Genomic DNA, 21743 nt, shown 5'->3' on the forward strand with positions numbered 1-21743 from the left:
AGACTGCTGTTATAGGGGGCTCCACACTACACATCTAGACTGCTGTTATAGGGGGCTCCAGACTACACATCCAGACTGCTGTTATAGGGGTCTTCAGACTACACATCCAGACTGCTGTTATAGGGGGCTCCAGACTACACATCCAGACTGCTGTTATAGGGGGCTCCACACTGCACATCCAGCCTGCTATTATAGGGGGCTCCACACTACACATCCAGACTGCTGTTATAGGGGCCTCCAGACTACACATCCAGACTGCTGTTATAGGGGTCTTCAGACTACACATCCAGACTGCTGTTATAGGGGGCTCCAGACTACACATCCAGACTGCTGTTATAGGGGTCTTCAGACTACACATCCAGACTGCTGTTATAGGGGGCTCCAGACTACACATCCAGACTGCTGTTATAGGGGGCTCCAGACTACACATCCAGACTGCTGTTATAGGGGGCTCCACACTGCACATCCAGACTGCTGTTATAGGGGGCTCCACACTACACATCTAGACTGCTGTTATAGGGGGCTCCAGACTACACATCCAGACTGCTGTTATAGGGGTCTTCTGACTACACATCCAGACTGCTGTTATAGGGGGCTCCAGACTACACATCCAGACTGCTGTTATAGGGGGCTCCACACTGCACATCCAGCCTGCTGTTATAGGGGGCTCCACACTACACATCCAGACTGCTGTTATAGGGGCCTCCAGACTACACATCCAGACTGCTGTTATAGGGGTCTTCAGACTACACATCCAGACTGCTGTTATAGGGGGCTCCAGACTACACATCCAGGCTGCTGTTATAGGGGGCTCCACACTGCACATCCAGACTGCTGTTATAGGGGACTCCAGACTACACATCCAGGCTGCCGTTATAGGGGACTCCAGACTACACATCCAGACTGCTGTTATAGGGGGCTCCAGACTACACATCCAGACTGCTGTTATAGGGGGCTCCACACTACACATCTAGACTGCTGGTATAGGGGGCTCCAGACTACACATCCAGACTGCTGTTATAGGGGTCTTCAGACTACACATCCAGACTGCTGTTATAGGGGTCTCCAGACTACACATCCAGACTGCTGTTATAGGGGGCTCCACACTGCACATCCAGACTGCTGTTATAGGGGGCTCCACACTACACATCCAGGCTGCTGTTATAGGGGGCTCCAGACTACACATCCAGACTGCTGTTATAGGGGTCTTCAGACTACACATCCAGACTGCTGTTATAGGGGACTCCAGACTACACATCCAGGCTGCTGTTATAGGGGGCTCCAGACTACACATCCAGACTGCTGTTATAGGGGGCTCCAGACTACACATCCAGACTGCTGTTATAGGGGTCTTCAGACTACACATCCAGACTGCTGTTATAGGGGACTCCAGACTACACATCCAGACTGCTGTTATAGGGGGCTCCAGATTACACATCCAGACTGCTGTTATAGGGGGCTCCACACTACACATCCAGACTGCTGTTATAGGGGGTTCTAGACTACACATGCATACTGCTGTTATAGGGGGCTCCAGATTACACATCCAGACTGCTGTTATAGGGGGCTCCAGACTACACATCCAGACTGCTGTTATAGGGGGCTCCACACTGCACATCCAGACTGCTGTTATAGGGGTCTTCAGACTACACATCCAGACTGCTGTTATAAGGGGCTCCAGACTACACATCCAGACTGCTGTTATAAGGGACTCCAGACTACACATCCAGACTGCTGTTATAGGGGACTCCAGACTACACATCCAGACTGCTGTTATAGGGAGCTCCAGACTACACATCCAGACTGATGTTATAGGGGTCTTCAGACTACACATCCAGACTGCTGTTATAGGGGACTCCAGACTACACATCCAGACTGCTGTTATAGGGGGCTCCAGATTACACATCCAGACTGCTGTTATAGGGGGCTCCACACTACACATCCAGACTGCTGTTATAGGGGGCTCTAGACTACACATGCATACTGCTGTTATAGGGGGCTCCAGATTACACATCCAGACTGCTGTTATAGGGGGCTCCAGACTACACATCCAGACTGCTGTTATAGGGGGCTCCACACTGCACATCCAGACTGCTGTTATAGGGGGCTCCACACTACACATCCAGACTGCTGTTATAGGGGTCTTCAGACTACACATCCAGACTGCTGTTATAAGGGGCTCCAGACTACACATCCAGACTGCTGTTATAAGGGACTCCAGACTACACATCCAGACTGCTGTTATAGGGGACTCCAGACTACACATCCAGACTGCTGTTATAGGGAGCTCCAGACTACACATCCAGACTGCTGTTATAGGGGGCTCCACACTGCACATCCAGCCTGCTGTTATAGGGGGCTCCACACTACACATCCAGACTGCTGTTATAGGGGGCTCCAGACTACACATCCAGACTGCTGTTATAGGGGTCTTCAGACTACACATCCAGACTGCTGTTATAGGGGACTCCAGACTACACATCCAGACTGCTGTTATAGGGGGCTCCACATTACACATCCAGACTGCTGTTGTAGGGGGCTCTAGACTACACATCCAGACTGCTGTTATAGGGGGCTCCAGATTACACATCCAGACTGCTGTTATAGGGGGCTCCACATTACACATCCAGACTGCTGTTGTAGGGGGCTCTAGACTACACATCCAGACTGCTGTTATAGGGGGCTCCAGATTACACATCCAGACTGCTGTTATAGGGGTCTCCAGACAAAACATCCAGAATGCTGTTATAGGATGGCTCGGACTACACATCCAGACTGCTGTTATAGGATGGCTCCAGACTACACACACAGTCTGCTGTTATAGGGGGGCTCCAGACTACCCATCCAGACTGCTGTTTAAGGGGCTGCAGACTACACATCCAGACTGCTTATAGGGGGCTCCAGACTACCCATCCAGACTGCTGTTTAAGGGCATGCAGACTACACATCCAGACTACAGAATGGTCCAAAACACAAGCAAAACTCAAACACTAAATAAATCACATAATTTAAGGATTTAAGGATAGTCAGTGAACATTCTTGTTAAGTTGATGAAGTCTCTCGGTTTTTCTGTCCTTCAATAAAACTGCCTTTGGAAGGATAGTTCTGCCTCTGTGGTAATTGCATTTGGTGGATCCATTTCATAGGTGCCTAACGCAATAAAATAAGATAATTAACTATCTATATTGCAACACTATAAAAGCATAATAAAATTCAGATCTCATTTGTTCCACTTCCACTTCCAGCTTTTTTTTCTGTTGCAATAAAATTAGGATAAAAAAAAGTGAAATTAGTGTTCACACGTCAGGAAACAAGAATTTACACCCAGGTGTTCCGCAGATTATATATTATGCTCTGTGTGCTTGTATTGTTTCACTTTATGTTGTTTTTTTTGTTGTTTTCATACTAATTGACTATTGCTTGACGACAGCACGAAGTAAGCCAGATTAAAAATAGCGCTCCTCGGTATTGTAATGAGATTGGCAGGCGCACAAGCAGAAAATGCCCATGTCAATTTGAACTGCAGCCAAATGTGAAGGTTTATAAGAGCATATTTAAGTATTTTGTCCAGTCAGAATTTGCATTCATAGGGAGCGAGCGATGGAGATAAGAGTTTCGGTATTTGAATGCAGCCTGCGTCCGGCTGTGAGGAATGCTAATCCTCTTTTAAGACGGTAATTTAGTGGTCAGTCAACCGCTATGCAAAAATGAGCATCCTAATGCTGTCCATCACGGAAAGTGGAGGCAAGTTGTGGTTTTCTGTTGCGGAACTACGAGTCTTAGGCCGGGATCACACTACCGTCTGCGATGCGAGAAACTCGCATGAGTCTCTCGCATCAACACCCGGCGCTGCCACCGACACTCAGGACCGGAGCTGCGACTGCATGTATTTCTATGCAGCCGAAGCTCCTGTCCTGAGTGCCGGCGGTAGCACAGGGTGTCGATGCTAGAGACTCATGCGAGTTTCTCACATCACACACGGTAGTGTGATCCCGGCCTTAAAGGAGAATTCTAGTAAGGGTTCATGGACTTGGGTGTATCCGAGTGCGATACAACAAAACATCAGATCTCACCCGGACTAATGTTATTCTATAGTGGCACATACATTTTCAAATTTGCCCTCGGACCAGGTTGGTCCAATTGAAAAATTGCTGCATGCCCAGTTTGATGCGGTAGCCAGATTGCAAGTGAATGAGTCGATGGAAAACATCAGACTGCACCCAGATCAATGTTAGTCTATGGGGCCGTACACATGTCCGATTTTGTAGAGGTTAGAGTGTGACTGACTAATTGAGTCTGTGCACAGGAGTCTTTTATAAAGGTGACTATGTAAGACAACTGTCTTTAATGCAGGCAATGAGTTGATTAGTAGCGTCTAACTGGTCTGTAGGAGCCAGAACTCTTAATGGTTGGTAGGGATCAAATACTTGTCACTGCAAAATGCAAATAAATTTATGTAATTTATATAATGTGATTTTCTGGATTTTATTTTTGATATTCTATCTCTCAATGTTAAAATTAACCTACCCTTAAAATTATAGACTGTTCATGTCTTTGTCAGTGGGCAAACTTACAAAATCAGCAAGGGATCAAATATTTATTTTCCCCACTGAATATACACTTGCATGGACACTACTGCACAGTTATAAATTCTCTCTTCACAACAAGCTCACTGACAGATTCTCAGCTAACTCATTTTGCTGCTATCAATAGACAATACAGAGGATACAGAAGACAAAAAGTGTAAAAGTTTTTAGTGAATCCCAACTGCATGCATTTTTGCAAAAAAAAACACTCCCGTTTGTGTCCATACCCTTTAAACAGCTGCTTCTTTGGCTAACATTGGCTCGTATGTCTTATAATTATAAGACACGCTAGAATGCTATTACACCAGGACTTCACTCTCTGATATCTACATGATGAGCGCCAGGAGCGACTCTTACGTCGCTCACTATCTCCCAGTTACTAATAATTAATATTTACATAAACCTTTTAGCAAACAATTCCTAAACGGCTCCATGTAATTAAGGATGTAAATAGTTATAGGAGGGGAATTCTCCGGAGTTAATGGGATGTAGAGCTGAAGTGCGCCCCACATAGAGCGATCCTTGTACAGACAAAAACTCCGAGTGAATTATGCAAATTGGACTCATTTATTATATTCACGAACAATGTCCATATCGTTACCCAACAAAGAGCATCTACTGCGGTCTATGGAACATTGTATTTATGGCTTGGAAAAAACTGAAACAAATGAGACATATCTGATAAGGCACCATGCTGATAATGAAATTGTTGTCATTAATTGCGGAATGATCTATCAGCTGCGATACGCAGAGATACACTTATTCTTTTCACAGTGGACCCCGGGGCATACTTAGGGAAATGGAGTGATGGAATGATGATACCTTGGCTTATCAGGCCTATAGGTTCCACTGTATAACATCATGAGTCTGTCTAGGGACTCGGTGCATAACCTGAGATGGAAGAGCTTTACCCACATTAACATGTTACATGACAAATTATATGTCGGCAGTTTCTCAGCTGACTACATAAAACATTACCGGTTATAAATCATTGTTTCTTTTGACATATTTGCATTGTAGTGACAGAGAATCTAAAAAATAGCTCTGATTATGTTTCCAACACTGCCCCCAGAGGAAAAGAATGTAACTGCTAGAAAATCGCCCCCAAATAATGTAGAGAGGCTGATTTTTATAAAACTGTGCAGCGGTCTCTTAATTTTTGCCAGAGCTGTATATTTACTATAACACCACCCCTAGAAGAAAAGAGTGAAACTGCTAGAACATCACCCCCCAAAATAACTATAACTACTATAAGGCCATGTGCACACGCTGCGGATTGGTCTGCGGATTTGTATCTTCGGAACCGCAGGTAAAACTGCGGGTAAAATGACCTGCGGACTGGCCTGCCGTTTTGCCCTGCGGTTTATCACCTCTACAATGGAGGAGATGGAAAACCGCAGCAGAATCCGCAGAAAAGAAGTCACATGTCATTTACTTCTGCGGATTCAAAACCGCAGCTTTTCCGCAGTTAAAAATCCACAGCATGTGCACAGCAGATTGTAAATCCCATAGATTTACATGCTACTGTACATTGTCTGCAGAACTGCTGCAGATCCGCAGCGGCCAAAAAATCACCCCCAAATTACTATATCTACCATAACACTGCCCCCAAAGGAAAAAAAGGTAAATGCTAGAACATCGCCCCCCAAAATAACTAAATTTACTATAACACTTCCCCCAGAGGAAAAGAGTGCAACTGCTAGAAAATTACCCCCAAATAACTATATCTACCATAACAATGCCCCCAGAGGATAAGAGTGTAACTGCTAGAACATTGCTCACAAATAATTATATATTTTTTTCTTATCTTTTCCTCCGTAGCCTAAGTTTCCTTTCAAGGCACAGAATTTACATCTTTGTCCAGGTTTCCTTTCCGAATTACCAGCTTTCATCTGCAATCATCCAGGCACTCACAATTTATCAGTTTTATCTTTGGATCAGTCTCCGAAAAGGGAGCCGGCTCTTTGTACTGGATTGTTCACGAACGACCCGTCACTAGTCAGAAGCCCTGCCTCTGCCCTGTTGGGAACTCGCAAACACACGTCTATCCTCTCCTATGGACAAGAATATAACTACTATAATGTTGCTTCTATGTTAAAGAAAATAATTACTATAATACGACCTGTTGTGAACTCATTTTTTGGTCTGCCTCTGGTTTCTGGTGAGGGAACTGTTTGTGCTGTCAGAGGAGTTGTGAGTTCTCTTTCTGGGCTCCCTCTATTGGTGGCAGGAGGTAATGAAGCTGATGTAATTAACAGAGACCTGTCACCTGATAATGAGGATGAGGATTGGACATCTGGAGTCTCAGACTGGATTTAAGACAGCCGACTCCCTGTTCCCATGCTGGTGATTTTTTCCTGCCTCCTGAGTTTCCAGCTCAGTTCCTGCCTTCTCAAGCCAAGTTGTCTCTGCTAATGTTCACATTTGATTTGGTTTGAATTATTCAGTTTTTTGTGTGGTCAGCCAGCCCCAACTGGGGCTGTACTGAATTTCCACTCTTATGTTACTGTATGTGCCAGTTTGCTTTCTGTCCCTTATTAAAATGGCCTCTTTTTGGTCTGTTCTCAGAATATGCCAGAGTGCTGATATAGTGGGTGAAGTCTTGTGACTTCAGGGTTTTTTTGCTATCAGAAGTGTTGGACATTTTTGCAGCGTTTTTTGGCGTGATTGCAGACAGTATCTTTCCTTTCCTGTCCTTTCTAGTTAGTGTGGGCCCCATCGTTTGCTCAGCCTATTTTCCTACCTGTGTTTGTGCTTTCATCTTGTTTCACCATTAATACATGTGTGGGGGCTGTATATTCCTTTGGGGTCTGCTCTGGGGCAGTTTAGATTTCCCCTTTTCTTGCTTTAGGCTTATTTAGTTCTCCAGCTGTGACAAGGCATCTAGAATCATCATAGGTACGCTCCACGGCTGCTGTTAGTTGTGTGGTTAGGATCAGGGGTCTGCAATCCGCGTAGTTACCAACCTCTCTGGTTTTCTGTGACTTAGCTTTGTTTTGTTTTCCTCTTCGGTGACCCAATCATAACAGAATCACCAGCCATTCCGCAGATTCTAGGGTACTCAAAAGCAGGAAAGAATTGTTAAAAAAAAAAAGTGTCAGATGTTTTTTTTTTATATGTATTTTTTCCTCTTTTTTCTGGGGCCGTAGGAGGATTTTTCTCTAATGGAGATTAAGCAATTGTCTGATCGCGTGGAGCAGCTGGCTGCTGAAGTGCGGGGAATTTCTAACTATCTCACTCAGTCACATGCTGTTGAAACAAAGATCCCTACTCCTGATGTGTTTTCTGGGGATCAGTCTAAATTTTTGAATTTTAAGAATAATTGTAAATTATTTCTTGCCTTGAAGCCTAACTCATCGGGGAGCTCTGTGCAGCAGGTTAAAATTGTCATCTCCTTGCTGCACGGCGATCCCCAGGATTGGGCTTTTTCTCTGACACCTGAAAATCCTATTCTGACTAATGTGGATGCATTTTTTCAAGCCTTGGGGTTGTTGTATGATGAACCTAATGCTGTTGATCAAGCTGAGAAAACCCTGTTGGTATTAAACCAGGGTCAGGATTCTGCAGAGTTATACTGTCAAAAATTCCGAAAGTGGGTGGTCCTTACTACATGGAATGACGATGCCCTAGCAGCAGTCTTTTGGAAGGGTTTGGCAGAAACCGTAAAAGATATTATGGTGGGATTTCCTGTTCCCTCTGGTCTTGATGATTCTATGTCATTAGCCATTCAAGTTGATCGGCGTTTACGTGAACGTAAAACTACACGAGGTGTTGCCATCTTTTGAACAAACATCTGAACCTATGCAATGTGATAGGGTTTTGACTAGGGCGCAACGTCTGGAGTTTAGAAGGTGTAATAAGCTGTGTTTTTCTGTGGAGACGCCTCTCATACTATTTCTGTCTGCCCTAAACGAGAGAAACGTTTTGCACACACATTTTCTGTAGGCAGTGTACAACCTAAGTTTCTTTTGGCAATTACTCTGATCTGCTCCTTATCCACATTTTCCGCTAAGGCTTTTGTAGATTCAGGAGCAGCTTTGAATCTGATGGATTTGGACTTTTGCTAAACGTTGTGGTTTTCCCACCATACCTCTGCGGATGCCTATTCCTTTGAGGGATATTAATGCTACTCCTTTGGCGGAGAATAAACCTCAGTTTTGGACCCAGGTAATAATGCGAGTTGCCCCAGACCACCAAGAAAATTGTAAATTTTTGGTGCTGCACAATTTGCATGATACTATTGTTCTGGGTTTTCCCTGGTTGCAAACTCATAAACCAGTTTTGGATTGGAAATCTGTGTCTGTGGTGAGTTGGGGTTGTCGGTGTGTTCTTAGGGACACTCCTGTTTTCTCCACCTCTCCTCAGTCTCATGATATTCCTGATTATTTGACCAATTTTTCTGATGTATTTAGTGAGAGGAGTAAGTCTGCGTCTTTGCCGCCTCATAGGAGTTATGACTGTGCAGTTGAGTTGATGCCTGGGTGTAAATTTCCCAAGGGTCGGCTTTTCAACTTATCAGTACCCGAACATGATGCTATGCGATCCTATATTAAGGAGTCATTGGAGAAGGGTCATATTAGACCATCCTCTTCACCCTTAGGTGCTGGGTTTTTTTGTGGCCAAGAAAGATGGTTCATTAAGACCTTGTATTGATTATCGTTCCCTTAACAAGATGACGGTTAAATATCAGTACCTGTTACCCCTGATGTCTGATTTATTCTCCAGAATTAAAAACGGCCTGCTGGTTTACTAAGCTTGACCTCAGGGGGCGTATAATCTTATTCGCATCAAGTATGGGGATGAATGGAAGACGGCGTTTAATACTCCGGAGGGACATTTTGAGTACCTGGTGATGCCTTTTGGGTTCACTAATGCACCTTCTGTCTTCCAATCCTTTATAAATGATATTTTCCGGGACTTTGTGGATAAGTTTTTGATCATCTATCTGGATGATATTTTGATCTTTTCCAGTGATTGGGATTCTCATGTGGAACATGTCCGGACTGTGTTCCGGATTTTGAGGGAGAATTCCCTGTTTGTTAAGGGATCGAAATGCCTCTTTGGTGTACAGAGGATTTCATTTTTGGGATTTATTTTATCTCCATCAACTATTGAAATGGACCCGGCCAAGGTACAAGCCATTTATGATTGGGTTCAGCCCACTTCTTTGAAGGCTCTCCAGAAGTTTTTGGGTTTTGCTAATTTCTATCGTAAATGTATAGGTAATTTTTCTGGTATTGTCAAACTACTAACTGATCTGACCAAGAAGGGCGCTGATGTGCTGAATTGGTCTCCAGAGGCTGTCTCAGCATTTCAGGAGCTTAAGCGGAGATTTACTTATGCTCCGGTTTTACGACAACCTGATGTCTCACTTCCATTTCAGGTGGAGGTAGATGCTTCTGAGATTGGTGCAGGAGCTGTTTTGTCCCAAAAAGATCCTGTGACTTCTAAAATGAATCCCTGTGCCTTCTTTTATCGAAAATTCTCCCCATCTGAACGTAACTATGACGTGGGGAATCGGGAATTGTTGGCCATGAAATGAGCATTTGAAGAGTGGAGACATTGGTTGGAGGGAGCTAGACATCAAGTTGTGGTCCTCACCGACCACAAGAATTTGATTCATCTGGAGGCGGCCAAACGCTAGAATCCTAGACAGGCTAGGTGGGCCTTGTTTTTCACGCATTTTAATTTTGTGGTCTCTTTTCTTCCTGGCACTAAGAATGTTAAGGCAGACGCCCTTTCTAGGAGTTTCTTTGCTGATTCTCTTATTGTGACCGAGACTACTACCATCCTAGGTGAGGGAGTAGTTCTTTCTGCCATTTCGCCCGATTTGAGATGCGCCCTGGAGGAATTTCAGGAGGATAAACCTGAGCGTTGTCCTATGGGAAAATTGTATGTTCCTGACCAGTGGAGGAAGAGAGTGAAGTCAGAAGTTCATTGCTCTGCATTGGCTGGTCATCCAGGTATTTTTGGTACCAGAGATTTGGTGAGTCGGTCTTTTTGGTGGCCTGCCTTATCTCGTGATGTCAGGAATTTTGTGCAGTCCTGTGGGACTTGTTCTTGGTCTAAACCCTGTTCTTGTTCTAGTGGGTTGTTGATGCCCCTGCCGGTGCCCAAGAGGCCATGTACCCATATCTCAATGGATTTTATTTCTGATCTTCCTGTTTCTCAGAGAATGACTGTTATCTGGGTGATTTGTGATAGATTTTCTAAGATAGTCCATCTTGTACCACTCCCAAAGTTGCCATCTTCCTCAGAGTTGGTGCCCTTGTTTTTACAACAGGTGGTTCGGTTGCATGGGATTCCTGAGAACATTGTGTCGGACAGAGGAGTCCAGTTTGTTTCCAGATTCTGGAAAGCCTTTTGTTCCAATCTGGGAATTCAGTTATCTTTCTCCTCTGCGTTTCATCCTCAGACCAATGGGCAGAGTGAGAGAACAAACCAGACTTTGGAGTCCTATTTGAGATGTTTTATATCTGCTGATCAGGATGATTGGGTCTCATTTTTGCCCTTGGCCGAATTCACGCTAAACAATAGAGCTAGTTCTGCCACTTTGATGTCACCCTTTTTCTGTAACTTTGGGTTTCATCCTCGATTTTCTTCAGGGCAAGTGGAATCTTCAGCCTGCCCAGGTGTGGACACTGTGGTAGAGAGAATGCAGCAGATTTGGGACCAAGAGGTGGATAAGTTGTCACTCTCTCAGGAAAAGGCCAAGCGGTTTTCCAACCGGCATAGGACCATTGGTCTCCGGTTTAAAGTGGGTGATATGGTTTGGTTGTCGTCCAAGAATATCTCTATGAAGGTTGCGTCTCCAAAGTTCAAGCCAAGATTTATTGGACCTTATAAGATTCTGGAGATTCTTAATCCTGTTTTCTTTTCGATTGGCTCTTCCAGTTATGTTTAATATCCATAACGTATTTCACAAATCACTGTTGAAGAGGTTTGTTGAGCCAGTAGTTCCTATGGCGGCACCTCCTGACCCTGTATTGGTTAAAGGCAATGTGGAATATGAGGTAGAGAAAATATTGGATTCTCGTTTGGCTAGGCGGAGACTCCAGTATTTGGTCAAATGGAAGGGTTATGGCCAGGAGGATAATTCTTGGGTCTCTGCCTCTGACATTCATGCCAATAGATTGTTTCATGCTTTTCACTGGGCCCATCGTGATCGGCCTGGTGGCATGGATGAGGGTTCGGTGGCCCCTCCTCAAGGGGGGAGGTACTGTTGCTAACTCATTTTCTGGTCTGCCTCTGGTTTCTGGTGAGAGAACTGTTTGTGCTGACAGAGGAGTTGTGAGTTCTCTTTCCGGGCTCCCTCTGGTGGTAGCAGGAGGTAATGAAGCTAATCTAATTAACAGAGACCTGCCACGTGATAATGAGGATGAGGATGTGACATCTGGAGTCTCAGACTGGATTTAAGACAGCCGACTCCCTGTTCCCATGCTGGTGATTTTTTCCTGCCTCCTGAGGTCTTAGTTTCCAGCTCAGTTCCTGCCTTCTCAAGCTAAGTTGTCTCTGCTAATGTTCACATTTGATTTGGTTTGGATTATTCAGTTTTTTGTGTGGTCAGCCAGCCCCAACTGGGGCTGTACTGAATTTCCACTCTTATGTTACTGTATGTGCCAGTTTGCTTTCTGTCCCTTATGATTGGCCTCTTTTTGGTCTGTTCTCAGAATATGCCAGAGTGCTGATATAGTGGGTGAAGTCTAGTGACTTCAGGGTTTTTTTGCTATCAGAAGTGTTGGACTTTTTTGCAGGGTTTTTTGGCGTGATTGCAGACAGTATCTTTCCATTCCTGTCCTTTCTAGTTAGTGTGGGCCCCATCGTTTGCTCAGCCTATTTTCCTACCTGTGTTTGTGCTTTCATCTTGTTTCACTGTCAATACATGTGTGGGGGCTGTATATTCCTTTGGGGTCTGCTCTGGGGCAGTTTAGAGTTCCCCTTTTTCTTGCTTTAGGCTTATTTAGTCCTCCAGCTGTGACGAGGTGTCTAGAATCATCATAGGTACGCTCCATGGCTGCTGTTAGTTGTGTGGTTAGGATCAGGGGTCTGCAATCCGCATAGTTACCAACCTCTCTGGTTTTCTGTGACTTAGCTTTGTTTTGTTTTCCTCCTCAGTGACCCAATCATAACAACGACCCTTTATGTACAAGAATATAACTACTATAATACGGCTCTTTATGTACAAGAACATAACTACTATAATACTGCCCCTATGTACAAGAATATAACTACTATAATTTTGCTTCCTGTGTACGATAATATATCTACTGTAATTCCACTCCTATAAACAAGAATATAACTACTATAATACTGCCCCAATGTACAAAAATATAACTACTATAACACTGCCGCTATGTACTAGAATATTACTACTATAATACTGCCTCCTATGTACGAGAATATAACTACTATAATACTGTTTCCTATGTGCGAGAATATAACTAGTATAACACTGCTTCCTATGTACAAAAATATAACTACTATAATACTGTCGCTATGTACAAGAATATAACTATTATAATACTGCTGCTATGTACAAGAATATATCTACTATATTACTGTTTCCTATGTGCGAGAATATAACTACTAAAACACTGCTTCCTATGTACAAGAATATAACTACTATAATACTGCCCCTATGTACGAGAATATAACTACTATAATACTGCTTCCTATGTACGAGACTATAACTACTATAATACTGCTCCTATACGCAAGAATATAGCTACTATAATACCGCTTCCTATGTACAAGAATATAACTACTAAAATACTGCTTCCTGTGTATGAGAATATAGCTACTCTAATACTGTTCCTATATACAAGAATATAATTACTATAATACTGATCCTATGTACAAGAACATAATTACTATACTGTAACACCGCTTCCTATGTACAAGAATATAACTACTATAATACTGCCTCCTATGTGCGAGAATATAACTACTATAATACCGCTTCCTATGTGCAAGCTACTATAATAATGCCCCCATGTATGAGAATACAACTACTATAATACTGCTTCATATGTACGAGAATATAACTACTATAATACTGCTCCTATACACAAGAATATAGCTACTATAATACCGCTTCCTGTGTACAATAATATAACTACTATAATACTGCTTCCTATGTACGAGAATATAACTACTGTAATATTGCTCCTATGTACAAGAATATAACTACTATAATACTGCACCCTATGTACAAGAATATAGCTAGTATAATACTGCTCCTATGTACAAGAATATAACTACCATAATACTGCTCCTATGTACAAGAATATAACTACCATAACACCGCTTCCTATGTACAAGAATATAACTACTATAATACTGCTTCCTATGTACGAGAATATAACTACTGTAATACTGCTCCTAAACACAAGAATATAAGTACTATAATACTGCCTCCTATGTGCGAGAATATAACTACCGTATATACTCGAGTATAAGCCGACCCAAGTATAAGCCGACCCCCCTAATTTTGCCACAAAAAACTGGGAAAACTTAATGACTCGTGTATAAGCCAAGGGTGCACAGTGAGTGGCCTCAGTTATCTGCAGTGTGTGGCCCCAGTTATGATGCACAGTGAGTGGCCCCAGATAATGCTGCACAGTGAGTGGCCCCAGTTATGATGTACAGTGAGTGGCCCCAGTTATGATGCACAGTGAGTGGCCCCAGTTATGATGCACAGTGAGTGGCCCCAGTTATCATGCACAGTGAGTGGCCCCAATTATCATGCACAGTGAGTGGCCCCAGCTTTACTGCACAGTGAGTGGCCCCAGTTATCATGCACAGTGAGTGGCCCCAGATAATGCTGCACAGTGAGTGGCCCCAGTTGTCATGCACAGTGAGTGGCCCCAGCTTTGCTGCACAGTGTGTGGCCCCATCAAGTTGCTGCGGCCGCTGCCTCTCTTAAAAAAAAAGAAAACCTGTATGCTCACCTCAGTCGCTGCCCCCTGCTCATCAGCGTTGTGCTCTGCAGTGACTGTGCAGGCAGAGAGCGCGATAGTGCTCTCTGACCTGAATGTCACTGCAGAGGACGCAAGACAGCAGACCGCAGGGATAGGTGAATATGCCTCCCAACCCCCCGTTCATACTCACCGGGTCCTGGCGCTTGTCTCTGCAGCTCCCCTGCTTGTTCCATGTTGTCAGCGCTGCTCTCTTCCTGGTTCAGCGGTTATTATAGTAATTATATTCTTGCACATAGGGGCAGTATTATAGTAGTTATATTCTCGCACATAGAAAACAGTATTATAGTAGTTATGGTCTCATACATAGGAGGCAGTATTATAGTAGTTATATTCTTGTACATAGCAGCAGTATTATAGTAGTTATATTATAGTACATAGGAGCAGTAATATAGTAGCTATATTCTCGTACATAGGAAGCAGTATTATAGTAGTTATATTCTTGTACATAGGAATCGGTATTATAGTAGCTATATTCTTGTGTATAGGAGCAGTATTATAGTAGTTATATTCTCGTACATAGGAAGCAGTATTATAGTAGTTATATTCTCACACATAGCAAGCAGTATTATAGTCGTTATATTCTCATACATAGGGCATTATTATAGTAATTATATTCTTACACATAGGGGCAGTATTATAGTAGCTATATTCTTGTACATAGGGGCAGTATTATAGTAGTTATATTCTCGCACATAGGAGGCAGTATTATAGTAGTTATATTCTCGCACATAGGAAGCAGTATTATAGTACCGTATATACTCGTGTATAAGCCAAGATTTTCAGCCCATTTTTTTGGGCTGAAAGTCCCCCTCTCGGCTTATACACGAGTCATATACCGGGGGGATCGGCGGGGGAGGGGGAGCGGGGGTGTCAGATCTTACTCGCCCTTCTCTGCAGCTCCCCTGCTTGTTCCATGTTGTCGGCGCTGCTCTCTTCCTGCTTCAGCTGTCAAATGGTACCCGCTCATTAAATATGCGCATATTTAATGAGCGGGTACCATTTGACAGCTGAAGCAGGAAGAGAGCAGCGCCGACAACATGGAACAAGCAGGGGAGCTGCAGAGAAGGGCGAGTAAGATCTGACACCCCCGCTCCCCCTCCCCCTCCGATCCACCCCCGGTATATGACTCGTGTATAAGCCGAGAGGGGGACTTTCAGCCCAAAAAAATGGGCTGAAAATCTCGGCTTATACACGAGTATATACGGTACTATAATACTGCTTCCTATGTGCGAGAATATAACTACTATAATACTGCCTCCTATGTGGGAGAATATAACTACTATAATACTGCCCCTATGTACAAGAATATAGCTACTATAATACTGCCCCTATGTGCAAGAATATAATTACTATAATAATGCCCTATGTATGAGAATATAACGACTATAATACTGCTTGCTATGTGTGAGAATATAACTACTATAATACTGCTTCCTATGTACGAGAATATAACTACTATAATACTGCTCCTATACACAAGAATATAGCTACTATAATACCGATTCCTATGTACAAGAATATAACTACTATAATACTGCTTCCTATGTACGAGAATATAGCTACTATATTACTGCTCCTATGTACTATAATATAACTACTATAATACTGCTGCTATGTACAAGAATATAACTACTATAATACTGCCTCCTATGTATGAGACCATAACTACTATAATACTGTTTTCTATGTGCGAGAATATAACTACTATAATACTGCCCCTATGTGCAAGAATATAATTACTATAATAATGCCTTATGTATGAGAATATAACGACTATAATACTGCTTGCTATGTGTCAGAATATAACTACTATATTACTGCTTCCTATGTACGAGAATATAACTACTATAATACTGCTCCTATACACAAGAATATAGCTACTATAATACCGATTCCTATGTACAAGAATATAGCTACTATAATACCGCTTCCTATGTACAAGAATATAACTACTATAATACTGCTTCCTATGTACGAGAATATAACTACTGTAATACTGCTCCTAAACACAAGAATATAACTAGGATAATACTGCTCATATATACAAGAATATAACAACTATGATACTACACCTATGTACAAAAATATATCTACTATAATACTGCCCCTACGCACAAGACTATAACTATTATAAAATAAATAATTCTGAGTTTGTAACCATTTTTATATTATAGAATATAATGTAGATTAAATATATTTTAATAACACTAAGAATTGGAGAAAATAAATGAATGTGGAATACGGGATGGAGTAAAATAAGATGCCAGGAGGAGAACACATATCCCTCAATATTACATATTTATTATAGATTTTAGCTGTTATTGACCCTGATTCCGAACAAGTCGCTTTATTTTAGGAGAGTTTGAGGAATATACAGTATATGAACAGAAGTATAAAGTTGTATTTCTGCAGGCGACAGTTTTCCGTACACAGTGGAATATTACTTTGCAGTTATTGTTATAAGAATGAGCCATAAAACCAAATGATTTCTTCTCTGTCTCCCTGATTTGCATTCCTAGTAATCGTATAGAAATCATGCAGAAGAAAGTTATTAGTTGTAGGCAGTAAGACTGAGAAGGGAGAGCTACTGTACAGGGGAGCCTTCACTCTGAGGACTGGTTGTGGTCACAACCGGATAGGATTAAAAAAAATAGGCTTTGTGAAGTAAGAAAAAGTAAACCCTTTAATTTTTATTAAATCCCTATTATTTCATCCCACATATTACCATACAGCCAATCTGACATGGATTGTAGCAGTAAAAGCAACAACCCGATTATTGCATGCAGTTTGTATTTTGAAATATGGTAAACAGATGTGCTTTAAACAATCTGTCTGCACCTGCAAGATTTCTACACATGACCTACAGAGTCATGTGCAACAAGTAGAGATGAGCGGAAGAGATAGAGAGGTGCCAGCTGATCATAAGAGCTTACACTCTATAGGACAGAGAGAACTCTGCTGACCACAAGAGCTTACACTCTACAGGAAAGAGAGGACCCCACTGACCATAAGAGCTTACACTCTGCAGGAAGAGAGAGAGAACTCCACTGACCCTAAGAGTTTATACTCTACAGGAAGAGAAAGAACTCTGCTGACCACAAGAGCTTACACTCTACATGAGAGAGAAGACCCCACTGACCATATATGCTTACACTCTACAGGAAGAGAGAGAGGACCCCCTGACCATAAGAGCTTACACTCTCCAGGAGCGAGAGAAGACCCCTCTGACCATAAGAGCTTATACTCTACAGCAAGGAGGGATTAAAACCCTCTAACCATAAGAGCATACACTCTACAGGAGAGAGAAAGGACTCAGCTGACCATAAGAGCTTGCACCCTACAGGAAAGAGAGAGGACCACAATGACCAAAAGAGCTTACACTCTACAGGAGAGAGAAAGGACTCAGCTGACCATAAGAGCTTGCACCCTACAGGAAAGAAAGAGGACCACAATGATAATAAGAGCTTACACTCTACAGGAGAGAGAAAGGACTCCGCTGACCATAAGAGCTTGCACCCTACAGGAAAGAGAGAGGACCACAATGACCAAAAGAGCTTACACTCTACAGGAGAGAGAAAGGACTCAGCTGACCATAAGAGCTTGCACCCTACAGGAAAGAAAGAGGACCACAATGATCATAAGAGCTTACACTCTACAGGAGAGAGAAAGGACTCCACTGACCATAAGAGCTTGCACCCTACAGGAAAGAAAGAGGACCACAATGACTAAAAGAGCTTACACTCTACAGGAGAGAGAAAGGACTCCACTGACCATAAGAGCTTACACTCTACAGGAGCGAGAGAAGACCCCTCTGACCATAAGAGCTTATACTCTACAGCAAGGAGGGATAAAAACCCTCTAACCATAAGAGCATTCACTTTACAGGAGAGAGAAAGGACTCAGCTGACCATAAGAGCTTGCACCCTACAGGAAAGAGAGAGGACGACAATGACCAAAAGAGCTTACACTCCACAGGAGATAGAAAGGACTCAGCTGACCATAAGAGCTTGCACCCTACAGGAAAGAAAGAGGACCACAATGATCATAAGAGCTTACACTCTACAGGAGAGAGAAAGGACTCCACTGACCATAACAGCTTGCTCCCTACAGGGATGAGAGAGGACCACAATGACCAAAAGAGCTTACACTCTACAGGAGAGATAAAGGACTCAGCTGACCATAAGAGCTTGCACCCTACAGGAAAGAAAGAGGACCACAATGATCATAAGAGCTTACACTCTACAGGAGAGAGAAAGGACTCCACTGACCATAAGAGCTTGCACCCTACAGGATAGAGAGGACCACAATGACCATAAGAATTTTATACTCTACAGGAGAGAGAGGACCCTGACAACTATAAGAGCTTACACTCTACCGGAGAGAGAGGAACCTGCTGACCATAAGAGCTTACAATCTGCAGTAGAGAGAGAGGATCCCCCTCACCATAAGAGCTTACACTTTACAGAAGAGGGAGGATCCCGCTGACCATAAGAGCTTACACTCTACAAGAAACAGTGATAGGGGACCGTGCTGACCATAAGAGCTTACACTTTGCATAAGAAAGAGAGAGGACCCCACTGACCATGAGAGCTTACACTCTACAGAAGAGAGAGAGGACCCCACTGATCATAAGAGCTTACAGTTTGCATAAGACAGAGAGAGGACCCACTGACCATAAGAGCTTACGCTCTACAGGAGACCACCAGTGTACAAGGTCAGTTAGATATCATAGCTACAAGGCATTATGAGGCAGCCCGAGTGGTCATGCAAAATAACATTTGCCTGTTCTATGATGCTTCAGTAATTTGGGAAATGGTGTTTTTTTATTTTAACTTCAGGAAATTTGACTCAAACTCCATCCTTCATGGATTGATCTGCTCATCTCTAGCAATGAGCCTATACTGTAGCAAAAGGACAGCCTATCTTTCAGCATTGTAATGTTCTTGGCTGTCTGGGAGGAATTTACCAAGACTGGGCTTCATAAGCTACTCTTAACTTTTTCCTTTTTTACACATTTGTTTTTTCCTCTTCTTCCAGGACTTTATCATTTTTCCTTTAAAAAAGCCATATTAGGGCTTCTTTTTGTGGGACAAGTTGTAGTTTTGAATGACGCCAATCATTTTACCATACTATGCACTAGAAATTGGGAAACAAGTTCTAAGTTTGGTGAAATATCAGATAAAGAGCCATGCTAACATTTTTTTTTAAATAATTTGGGGGTGATAAAAAATCACCTGAAAGCATGATTCTTTAAGGTTTTTCTTTTATTTAATAGGTGAGAAAAAAATCAAAAACTTGTAGAAATTTGAAAAAAACAAAAACACAAAATTTGGTTAGTATCGTCGTTCTCTGAAGCCTACCATATTTTCATTCTTCCATCTTGGAGCTGTGTGAGGGTTTGATTTTTTTTTGCGTGGTGAGCTAATGTTTTAATTTATATCATTTTGGTCAGTCACATACCCTTTGCATCAACTCTAGAAAACTTGCTTAGAGCAAATTAAAAACTCCCATCTAAGTGCTTTTGCAAAACACTCTAATATTAAGGTATTTCCATTAGAAAAAATATAGCTCTGCAACACCACATCCAATGGGAAGACTGCCCATTTTGGGCAAGGTTTGCATAAATGCCGTCACTTATCAGAAAGGGACATATCCAAAATTCGATTGGCTTGTTACTCAAGATTCTGAACAGTTCTCGCAAGTTCAGGACTGTGGTTATCTATGTAATTACCATATTGTGCTCATCAGACTTGGACTGGCCTGTTGGGGAACAGGAGAATTCTCAGGTAGGCCCCCATGCAAAAGTAAACTCCTTACCCCTTTGAGCTGTAGTTAGCACAATACACTTGAATCACTACAGACTAAACCAGCATCTTATTATATAGAAGCATTGATGAATGAGGGTGGTGTAATATTTGTTTGTAGCTGTAGAAATAGCAGGAACGCGGGATGCAGTGACGTGCAGGAGGCAGAGCAAGGGTTAACAGGTTTATTTACAGGGGAATACAGGGAGGTGAAGAGTTAAACAGTATAAAAGACAAAGTGATGTACAAAGATTGAAATAACGGCAATTCGGTAACAAGCGTATCAGGAAGTCCTAACACTGCAGCTCCTGCTGCGCACTCAATAACGTCGGCAACGGCGGGTGCTGTGTCTTTTCTAGTGGGGTCCAGCAAAAGCAAATGACAATACCCCGTCTTCTGGTGACAGTGGTCAGTCTCTGGTACCTTCCACTGCCCCTAGTCCATATACTGTAGTGGCTAAACAACAGTGAGGGCCACAGTCCGGTACGAGCCAAATGTGGCTCCTTAACTATCTTAGCTGGTGAAGTCAGGTCACAAGAGACAGGGCAACTAACAGCTGGCAATGTCAGGGTGCAAGTGGCCGTATCATATGCAGTCCCTCTTGGGCAGCGCTTATGCGATACTCACAATCATGTAGTGTACAGCACCTGGTTCTCTGGTCGTCACTGGACACACACTGTATGTCCCACTCTCCCTGGTCCCCACTGTTGATGGTGGATGATGGCGGAAGATGGTCTGGGTGCCGCTGATACTCCTGGGATGGAGCTCTCCTCTCTTTGGCTGCTATAACACCCGGCTCAGCTCTGCTCTGCTGGCACGGCTCTGCTCTGCACGGCTCTGATGGCAAGGCTCTGCGCCACTGGCATGGCTCTGCTCCACTGGCATGGCCCTGCTCTGCACGGCTCTGTTCCTCTGGCACGGCTCTGCTCCACTGGCACGGCTCTGCTCTGCATGGCTCTGCTCCGCTGGCACTGCTCTGCGTGGCTCTGGTCCACTGGCACAGCTCTGCTCTGCATAACTCTGCTCTGCTGATACTGCTCTGCTTTGCACGGCTCTCTCTGCAGGCGACTGGGGCTCCTCCTGTATGGCCCGTCGCCACACCGGTACCCTCTGGCGGGGGGAAGCAAGGCGCGCCAAACACCGCTCTGCCCGCTGCTCTCTGCGCTGCCCTCTGCACTGCACTCTGCCGATGCCAGACTCCGTTGCTTAACGTGCATTCTCTTTTTATGCCTCCGACGCTGTGTGCCTTTTTCAGACTCCCCCCCCTCCTGGGTTCAGAAGTTGGTCCGGCTCACTCAGGCTTCCCCCTGGCAACAGGGGAGGGTCCACCTCTTTCAAGCTTCCCCCAGGAAACAGAGGATGCAGCTCTTTTA

General features: G+C 43.4%; 1 long non-coding RNA gene across 1 annotated transcript in view; it reads right to left on the minus strand.

Annotated features, from left to right (window-relative positions):
• Positions 1–2687: 2687 nt before the first annotated feature.
• Positions 2688–21743, minus strand: part of LOC141084788 (uncharacterized) — a 347720-nt gene continuing 328664 nt past the window's right edge. The window contains exon 5 of the long non-coding RNA XR_012231118.1: positions 2688–3150. This is a non-coding gene — a long non-coding RNA (uncharacterized lncRNA). The remainder of the gene's footprint in view (positions 3151–21743) is intronic.

Source organism: Dendrobates tinctorius, unplaced genomic scaffold (genome assembly GCF_039654945.1).
Source record: "Dendrobates tinctorius isolate UK_male_01 unplaced genomic scaffold, ASM3965494v1 ptg000006l, whole genome shotgun sequence".
Classification (NCBI taxonomy): Eukaryota; Metazoa; Chordata; class Amphibia; order Anura; family Dendrobatidae; genus Dendrobates; species Dendrobates tinctorius.